The following is a 10,670-nucleotide window of genomic DNA, read 5'->3' as shown; positions in this document are numbered from 1 at the left end:
TACCAACATCAGCAAGGCCGTCGATGTTCAGTTGAGACTCCACACATAAGACCTCAGGAGTGGACACGGATGTCAGACATATGTACCATCCTAAAAAACTTTGAGGACTGCACCAAGATGTTGAGCGGCGATGATGCCATAATTCGTGTAATCATCCCACTTCTCAGCATTCTGAAAACCTCTCTGCTCACAATTAAAGAGGATGCATTGCAGGCAGAGCACAAGGACATGGAACAAGGAACCATATAGGGGGATTACACTCTGCCCAGCCTCATGTCTTTCCAACATGGATTGGTAGGTAATGAGGAGGAGGATGAAGAACAGGAGCTACTTTCATGCACTATAGACGGTACTACAAGCACAGCTGTCATACCGTCTGTTCAGCGGGGATGACCTGAGGACAGGGGGAGGAGGATGAGGAGGAAGACAGCATGGTCATTCATCCTATTGGTGAGGACATGGAAGTCTTGCTTGTTAGCAGTCTGGCACGCATGGCTGACTTTATGTTGCACTGCATTTCATGTGACCCTCGTATTATAAAAATTTTTGGTGACACTCATTACTGGTTGGTGACACTTCTAGACCCATGCTACAAGGAGAACTTTCAATCTCTTCTGCCACAGGCACAGAGGTGTACTAAAATGTTGCAGTACCAGAGGGCCCTTGTAGTGGAATTGCTTAGAAAATTCCCACGTGAGAACGCTGGGAGCAGATGTCAGAGTTTGTTGTACAACCAAGGAGTCCCAGCGAGATAGACAAAAGTACAATCCAGCTCAGGAAGGGGAACAATGGCAAAGTTCTGGGACAGTTTTCTAAGACCCGCCCATCGTGACGGCACAGAGGCAAGGGGTGCTGTCACAACAAGTGCAATGTTTGGGTAGATGCTGAGGAAGTACCTTGCAGATCATGCAAACATCCTCCGTGATTCCTCTGGGCCTTTTAATTATTGGGTATCCAAGCTGGACACGTGGCATGAACTGGCTCTTTGCGCCTTGGAGGTCCTGGCCTGCCCTTCCTACTGCTAGCATTCTGTCAGAGCGGGCTTTTAGTGTCGCTGGTGGAATTATAACAGATAAGCACATCAGCCTGTCAGCTGAAAATGTTGACAGGCTGACTCTTATAAAAATAAAGAAGGGCTGGATTGGGCAAGATTTCTGTACACCACCAAGTGAAAACAGCGAAACATAACCTCTAATACATTGTCTTTTTTGTGGAGGTGTATTGACATGCACCTCTCCCCAACCACACATGGCTATCCGCTTCCTGATTTTGTCTGTTTGGTGTTATCCTCCACCTTATCCTTCTTCATCATCCGCAGCCAGTACAACACCAGGGTGAAAGTATTCCGTGATGCAAAAAGTTACTCAATTTTTGTGCAAGGGTGTTTTTCTGATGTCCTTTACTAATTAGAAACCAAAATAAACTCCCCAAGGGGGAACTGTCATCAAAATGAGATGTACGTATATTTTTCCCATTTATTCCAGTTTTAATATCTCTGCACCGTCCTTTTATGACCTAGTGTATACCTCTACAATCTGAAAATATTGAAATGTTATTATATATTATTTTTTTTATATCCCTGTCTCTGAGCTGTTGCTAGGGACAACCCCTCATTCTCCACCGCTAGATCGCCAGGCTTAACGTCTTCTGTGCCACTACAGGCAGTCCAATTTTTGGCAAGGGTGTCTATGATGCCCATAGTATATTTTTTAAAAATGTATCCCCCTTGGGATATACATTACAAGTATAGGAGACACACTCCTTTTCATTGGGCCTAGTTTTTATGAGGCCTTCAGCAATATCTCCTCATTCTCCACCACTAGATCACTATTCACCACGTTTAACGTGTTCTATGCTGCTATAGTCTGTCCAATTTTTGGCAAGGGTGTCTATGATGGCCATAGTATATTTTTAAAAAATGTATCCCTCTTGGTGAAATTTTTGTCAGCCCATGCACTGCGTGTATGGTATGATGCAGTGACCCATGTTACAGCCAGGGGGCACTGTTTGTGCCCCTCAGGATGAGCTTGGAGGCATAATTATGATGGTGCATTAGGGACTGGCATTATTGTATATGGCCGGTATGTGTCGCAAAGGTGCACTGCGCTGTAAGCCCAAAAAGATATGGTTATGCTGGGACTTATAGTTCCTCAAGTGTTTGTTGTGTTTACTTATAACGGGGGCTTATAGGGTTAGGTGGTGAACTGGGCGGGACTGGCTAACCACACACACCACCCACCTATGGGGTGGTTGCAGCTACATAATGTGACCAGGGTTTAGTTACATGGTTCAGAGTGTGAGTTGCTGTATAGACTGTGTGTTGGAATGTCCTGTAATGGACTGGATTCCTGGAAGCACTTGCTGATGCTATGAACTGAATGGTCAGTGTGTTGGAATGTCCTGGAATGGACTGGATTCCTGGAAGCACATGGTGAGACCATGGACTGAAGGCCTGTGAGTTGGAAGTGCCTGTAACTGGAATTCCTGAAAAGTGCACGGAGAGGTCATATCTGCAGAGCCTGGAACGGCTACTGTGTTGGGGAAGCTACAGTTCGTACTGCGGGTCTGGAGTATCTGAGGTGCCATGGTCACAAGGACGTGTTCTGTGCTGCTATCGGCAGTCCAATTTTTGCCAAGCCTGTCTATGATGTCCATAAAAGATTTTTAACCCCTTTCTGCCAGCTGACGGAATAGTACGTCAGCTGGCAGATACCCTGCTTTGAGGTGAGCTCCAGCGGTGAGCCCACCTCAAAGCCGCGACATGTCAGCTGTTTTGTACAGATTACATGTGCGCGCAATGAGCGCAAGCGGAATCGCGATCCGCCTGCGCCCATTAACTAGTTAAATGCTGCCGTCAAGCGCTGACAGCGGCATTTAACTAGCGCTCCCAGCCGCGCGGCCGGAAGTGCTCGCACCGCTGACCCCCGTCACATGATCGGGGGTCAGCGGTGCATTGCCATAACAACCAGAGGTCTCCTTGAGACCTCTATGGTTGTTGATGGCCGATTGCTTTGAGCGCCACCCTGTGGTCAGCGTTCAAAGTACACCTGCATTTCTGCTACATAGAGGTGATCTGTACTTCACCTCTATGTAGCAGAGGCGATCGTGTAGTGCATGCTTGTAGCCTCCTATGGAGGCTATTGAAGCATGCCAAAATTAAAAAAAAAAGTGTTTAAAAATATAAAAAAATATATATATATAAAAGTTCAAATCACCCCCCTTTCGCCCCAATCAAAATAAAACAATAAAAAAAAAATCAAACATACACATATTTGGTATTGCCGCGTTCAGAATCGCCCGATCTATCAATAAAAACAAAGGATTAACCTGACCGCTAAATGGCGTAGCGAGAAAAAAAATCAAAACACCAAAATTATATTTTTGGTTGCCACGACATTGCATTAAAATGCAATAACGGGCGATCAAAAGAACGTATCTACACCAATATGGAATCATTAAAAACGCCAGCTCGGCACGCAAAAAATAAGCCCTCACCTGACCCCAGATCATGAAAATTGGAGACGCTACGGGTATCGGAAAATCGCACAAGTTTTTTTTTTTTAAGCAAACTTTGGAATTTTGTTTTCACCACTTAGATAAAAAATAACCTAGACATGTTAGGTGTCTATGAACTCATAATGACCTGGAGAATCATAATGGTAGGTTAGTTTTAGCATTTGGTGAACCTAGCAAAAAAGCCAAACAAAAAACAAGTGTGAGATTGCACTTTTTTTGCAATTTCATCACACTTGGAATTTTTTTCCCATTTTCTATTACATGGCATGGTAAAACCAATGGTATCGTTCAAAAGTACACCTCAACCCGCAAAAAATAAGCCCTCACATGGCCATATTGACGGAAAAATAAAAAAGTTATGGCTCTGGGAAGGAGGGGAGCGAAAAACGAAAATGAAAAAAACGGAAAAAGCTCCGGGGGTGAAGGGGAAAAAAGGTACCCCCCATGGTGAAATGTTTCTCAGCCCATGCACTTCGTGTATGGGTGTTACAAGCCTAGTAGACCCGCTCCTTATCATTGGGCCTAGTTTTTAATTGTGCTAGTTTGGCAGGGGACTCTATGTGCACATATCCACATCACTGTAAGGCTACGTTCACATTGGCGTTCCGCCAATGTGCGTCGCTGTTGCGCCGGCGACGCAGCGGCGACGCGCCCCTATGTTTAACATAGGGGACGCGTGCGTTTTTAGGGTGGCGTTTTTCGACACTTGCGTCGTTTCCGACGCTAGCGTCGGACGCAAGAAAATGCAACAAGTTGCATTTTCTGTGCGTCCGATTTTGGTCAAAAAACGACGCACGCGTCGCAAAACGCGCGCGTTTTTTCGTGCGTCGCGCGTTGCGTCGCCGACGCAGGGCGGCGCAACGCTAGTGTGAACGTAGCCTCAGGCTTGCAGGCACTGTATGTGAGTGTATAGATGCATACATCAAAAGGCTCCATTACTGTATGCTGCTGCGTATTTTATATATACCTAGCTGCAGTTATCCGTGGCATTTTTTTTTTTTTTTTTTAAGATTATACCTGCTCATTTTGTTATAAAGCAATCCATAGCCCCCTTTTTCGTCATTTATTTGCATGGACATGATGCAGACTGCAACCAGGTCATTGCAATACAAGAGCGTGAAAATATAATTTTTACCTATTTTTTGGGAGGGCTCAGGCATCAGATATGAGTGGGCTTAGCAATCTGTCCTTTTTTGGGGGGTATTATCTAATATTTTGTAGTGTCTTATAACATTTTTGGACACCATTTTGCTGCCCCAAAAAACTTTAGCTGGCCCCCAAAAAATTAGCTACAGTTGTTATATTTATTACTGTGTGTTGCATGCCATACACATCACATATCATTGCGCTAAATATCTTAAAATTTTAGTACTCCAATTTTATTTTTGGGTGTCATAGCCAACTTTTTGACAAAATTTTGGTGTTGCAAAAAAAAAAATGGCTACATTTTGATCAGTCTGTTATCTCTGGCTGACGCCTGGTGTATCAGTGATGTCAAAATCTGTGCTTTGCACGCAAACATTGCATTCTTCTGTTTGCTACCTTTGGTCTACTCAGTATTTATTGTTTTAAAAAATTTAAAAAAAAAATAAAAAAATTATGCAGTCTGTTATCTTCGTCACACGCTTGGTGTACCTGTGGTGTAAAAATCTTGTGTTTGCAGGCATACGTTGCATTATTCTGTCTGCTAACCTTGGTGTACTCAGTATTTATTGTTTTACAAAAAAAAATTTAAGAAAATGTATACAGTCTGTTATGTCACGCTGAGGCCTGGTGTACAGTGGGGCAAAAAAGTATTTAGTCAGTCAGCAATAGTGCAAGTTCCACCACTTAAAAAGATGAGAGGCGTCTGTAATTTACATCATAGGTAGACCTCAACTATGGGAGACAAACTGAGAAAAAAAAATCCAGAAAATCACATTGTCTGTTTTTTTAACATTTTATTTGCATATTATGGTGGAAAATAAGTATTTGGTCAGAAACAAACAATCAAGATTTCTGGCTCTCACTGACCTGTAACTTCTTCTTTAAGAGTCTCCTCTTTCCTCCACTCATTACCTGTAGTAATGGCACCTGTTTAAACTTGTTATCAGTATAAAAAGACACCTGTGCACACCCTCAAACAGTCTGACTCCAAACTCCACTATGGTGAAGACCAAAGAGCTGTCAAAGGACACCAGAAACAAAATTGTAGCCCTGCACCAGGCTGGGAAGACTGAATCTGCAATAGCCAACCAGCTTGGAGTGAAGAAATCAACAGTGGGAGCAATAATTAGAAAATGGAAGACATACAAGACCACTGATAATCTCCCTCGATCTGGGGCTCCACGCAAAATCCCACCCCATGGGGTCAGAATGATCACAAGAACGGTGAGCAAAAATCCCAGAACCACGCGGGTGGACCTAGTGAATGAACTGCAGAGAGCTGGGACCAATGTAACAAGGCCTACCATAAGTAACACACTACGCCACCATGGACTCAGATCCTGCAGTGCCAGACGTGTCCCACTGCTTAAGCCAGTACATGTCCGGGCCCGTCTGAAGTTTGCTAGAGAGCATTTGGATGATCCAGAGGAGTTTTGGGAGAATGTCCTATGGTCTGATGAAACCAAACTGGAACTGTTTGGTAGGAACACAACTTGTCGTGTTTGGAGGAAAAAGAATACTGAGTTGCATCCATCAAACACCATACCTACTGTAAAGCATGGTGGTGGAAACATCATGCTTTGGGGCTGTTTCTCTGCAAAGGAGCCAGGACGACTGATCCGGGTACATGAAAGAATGAATGGGGCCATGTATCGTGAGATTTTGAGTGCAAACCTCCTTCCATCAGCAAGGGCATTGAAGATGAAACGTGGCTGGGTCTTTCAACATGACAATGATTCAAACCACACCGCCAGGGCAACGAAGGAGTGGCTTCGTAAGAAGCATTTCAAGGTCCTGGAGTGGCCTAGCCAGTCTCCAGATCTCAACCCAATAGAAAACCTTTGGAGGGAGTTGAAAGTCTGTGTTGCCAAGCGAAAAACCAAAAACATCACTGCTCTAGAGGAGATCTGCATGGAGGAATGGGCCAACATACCAACAACAGTGTGTGGCAACCTTGTGAAGACTTACAGAAAACGTTTGACCTCTGTCATTGCCAACAAAGGATATATTACAAAGTATTGAGATGAAATATTGTTTCTGACCAAATACTTATTTTCCACCATAATATGCAAATAAAATGTTACAAAAAACAGACAATGTGATTTTCTGGATTTTTTTTTCTCAGTTTGTCTCCCATAGTTGAGGTCTACCTATGATGTAAATTACAGACGCCTCTCATCTTTTTAAGTGGTGGAACTTGCACTTTTGCTGACTGACTAAATACTTTTTTGCCCCACTGTATCTGTGGTGGAAAAATCGTTGCTTCGCAGGCATAAGTTGCATAGTTCTGTCTGCTAGCCTTGTTCTACTCTTTTTTTGAAAAATTCACCAACCCCCTCAAAAAGTCCTCAACTTCAACCAACACCGCCCGCCGGTTCATCTTCATGTGCATTTCCTGTGTGATCTTGAACAGGTTCTGCAGAAGAACGTTCGCCACATCCTATTTTCTTCGGGTGTAAGAGCAGCCAATTATTCATATCTTGGGGGCTGATCAGGACGGGACCCCTCTGCTCTCGCAACCAATCAGCAAAATGTGGATTATACAGTATTAAGCAGATTTGTCTTTTTGCATGATTTATTTCCGTAGGTGCGATTCTCCCTTCAAATTTCAGCCCCCAGTCACGTATCTCTTTCTGAACACTTTCATCCTTGTGTATGTAGTTCATGAACTTCCCAACTTGCCACTCCCTCAGTTTTGGTGGTAAGCGGGTATGAATGGCCAGGTCTTTCATGACGGTGAAGTCGTTTCTCATTCTGTCGGTCAGACTTATTAGGTTATAGAACTCTGGCACCAGTACGATGGCTCCGTCTGTGAATTCTGGCTTGGGCCTCTGGGGGATGTTCACGATTAGCGGCTGGATCATGTCTTTCACTTGTTCATTGTATTGGTTCTTACAGTAGACCACAAAGCTAATCTTACTTCTGTCTGCCTTCTTGAAGGTGGACGCTGTAGTGATGTTCCAGGCGATCTCGTCTATACGATAGGTTTTAGTGTTGGACTTGGTGAGGACGATCTGTCCGATTAGCTCCATGCAGCAGGCATCCGGGAACCTCTGAGGGCCACACGAGGAGTAGAGGCTGCTCATGATGTCGTGCACAGTCTCGTTCCTGAGGACTTTATGGCTGACATCAATGCTCAACATGATGCTGGACTCGTACTGGAGGATGGAGGTGGAAAACCCCAGGCAGATGGCGAGTCGGTGGGCTCTGACTTCGGTGGCGTCACTCGGGTTGTAATAGTTGCATCCTATCTGCTTCATATCCATTATCTTCAGGAGTCTTTCGGAAAATGATGTTATAGAAATGGAAGCAGGTGGACGAGGCTGGTGGAAGCTCGTTGGTCAGGGTGATTGTTATCCACACGTTCTCTCCATTTCGAGTTTGACTGAACACCTCGGTGACCTTATTCACTCTTTTTGGTAAAATCAACATGGTTCCATCAAACACCCGTGCCTTCCCGATGGTTTCTTCATGGTCATACAGGAGGCCATATCGCAAACGCTTGGACTCCATGGCGGGGTTGAAGTCAACTGGTACAGGGTATAGGGCCCACTGTGGTCGGGACACCAGCTTGATGTGGTTGGTCACAAGAGCAATCTTGGTTCCAGAGGCACCAGCTTTGATCTTTGGATGTGTTCAATAGTCTGCCATGTGTTCACCCCAACATCATGGGAGTCACGCCTATGGTCGCCCCATTCCCCGATAGACACTTCTGCAAGTCCAGCTGACACCTGCAGAACCTCGGGCGACGGTTTATCTGCTGCCGCTGCTGGCGCCCTCTTCCAATGAGCAAAGGCTCAGGAACTGGCTGATGAGATCTGACTGCTGGCCGGGGTCCTTGGGGCTGCTGTACCTGTCTAGGTGGTCTTTGTGGGGCCTGCTCCTGCACATGAGCTTGGCCGTGGGCCCGGGATCTTGCTCGTCAGCTCATCTTTTACTTCGTACACAAACCACGCACTAGTGTGTATTGTGCCTAGTTTTTAATGAGGCCTTCATCAATGTTTCCTCATTCTCCACCACTAGATCACCATGTTGAACATATTGTATTCTGCTATAGCCATTCAATTTTTGGGCAAGGATGTCTATGATACTACCCATAAATAATTTTTTAAAACTGTAACTCCCATGGAGAAATGTTTGCAGCCCATGCACTTAGTGTATGGGCATTACAAGTGTAGGAGACACGCTCCTTTACATTGGGCCTAGTTTTTAATGAGGCCTTCCTCCACCTCTCATGATTTTCCACCCCTAGATCACTAGGGTTCACGTGTTCCATGCTGCTACAGACAGTAAATGTTATGGCAAGGGTGTCTATGATCCCCATTTAATATTTTTTAAAAACGCTTCCCCCATGGGGAAATGTTTGTCAGCCCATACACTTAGTGTATGGCCATTGCAAGTCTAGGAGACACGGTCCTTTACATTGGGCCTAGTTTTTAATGAGGCCTTCCTCCATCTCTCATCATTTTCCATCACTGGATCACCAGGGTTCACGTGTTCCGTGCTGGTGCAGACAGTCAATTTTTTACAAGGGTGTCTGTGATCCCCATTAAATACTTTTTTAAAAAATGTATCCTCCATGGGGAAATGTTTGTCAGCCCATACTCTTAATGTATGGGCAGTACAAGTCTAGGAGACCCACTCCTTCATAATGGGACAGTTTTTTTATGAAGACCTCCTCCATGTTTCTTCCAAGGGGGATTGGGGTGCGTGCCAATTTGGGTCAAGGCGGCCCTGGCATTCAATGCATTAGGAAACAGTATGGCAGGTCCAACTGAAGAATGTGAAGAGGGTTTTCCTGTGGCCATCCAGTCCCTGGTTCAAAGGCTTATTGGCGTGCATATGACTTGGTAGCAGGGCAAGCCTTGCAGTTAATACAAAAGAAAACAGTATGGCAGGACAACTGAAAAATGTGAAGTGAGTTTTCCTGTGGCCATCCATTACTTGGGTTCAAAGGCTTATTGGGGTGCTTATGACTTGGTAGCAGGGCAGGCCTTGCAGTTAATACATAAGAAAACAGTATGGCAGGACCAACTGAAGAATGTGAGTTTGGTTTTCTTGTGGCCATCCAGTGCCTGGGTTCAAAGGCTTATTGGGGTGCATATGACTTGGTAGCAGGGCAGATCTTGCAGTTAATATACAAGAAAACAGTATGGCAGGAGCAACTGAAGAATGTGAAGTTGGTTTTCCTGTGGCCATCCAGTGCCTGTGTTCAAAGGCTCATTGGGCTGCATATGACTTGGTAGCAGGGCAGGGCTAGCTGTTAGTATGTAAGAAAACAGTATGGCAGGAGCAACTGAAGAATGTGAAGTTTGTTTTCCTGTGGCCATCCAGTACCTGGGTTCAAAGGCTTATTGGGGTGCATATGACTTGGTAGCAGGGCAGGCCTTGCAGTTAATACATAAGAAAACAGTATGGCACGACCAACTGAAGAATGTGAAGTGGGTTTTCCTGTGGCCATCCAGTACCTGGGTTCAAAGGCTTATTGGGGTGCATATGACTTGGTAGCAGGGCAGGCCTTGCATTCAATGCAACATTTTTTTTCAGTATCTGTACCTCTCGTGAAACGGGTATCAGGGTGCGTTGTAATTGTTGGCAGCCCAGCCACTCACTGCATAGGCAATAACAGCATAGGAGACCCACTGTTTAATAATGGCCCTTTAAGAATATTAATGCCGTCTGATGACCTCTAAAAATAGGCTTTGTGACATTAAGAGTCCCTCCTTCATAAATGAAATAAGATGTGTCTCCTTATGTGTCACACACCAAATGGACAGCTAGGGTTGTTAAATGTTACAATGACATTTCCCAGTGAATGCATTTGTGTGGGTAGCACGGTGGCTCAGTGGTTATCACAGCAGCCTTGCAGCGCTGGAGTCCTGGATTCAAACCCCATCAAGGACAACATCTGCAAAGAGTTTGTATGTTCTCTCCGTGTTTGCGTGGGTTTCCTCCGGGTACTCCGGTTTCCTCCCACATTCTAAAGACATACTGATAGGGAATTTAGA

This window comes from Ranitomeya imitator, chromosome 3, assembly GCF_032444005.1.
Source record: "Ranitomeya imitator isolate aRanImi1 chromosome 3, aRanImi1.pri, whole genome shotgun sequence".
NCBI classification, from domain to species: domain Eukaryota; kingdom Metazoa; phylum Chordata; class Amphibia; order Anura; family Dendrobatidae; genus Ranitomeya; species Ranitomeya imitator.
Note: the sequence above shows the minus strand (reverse complement) of the source record.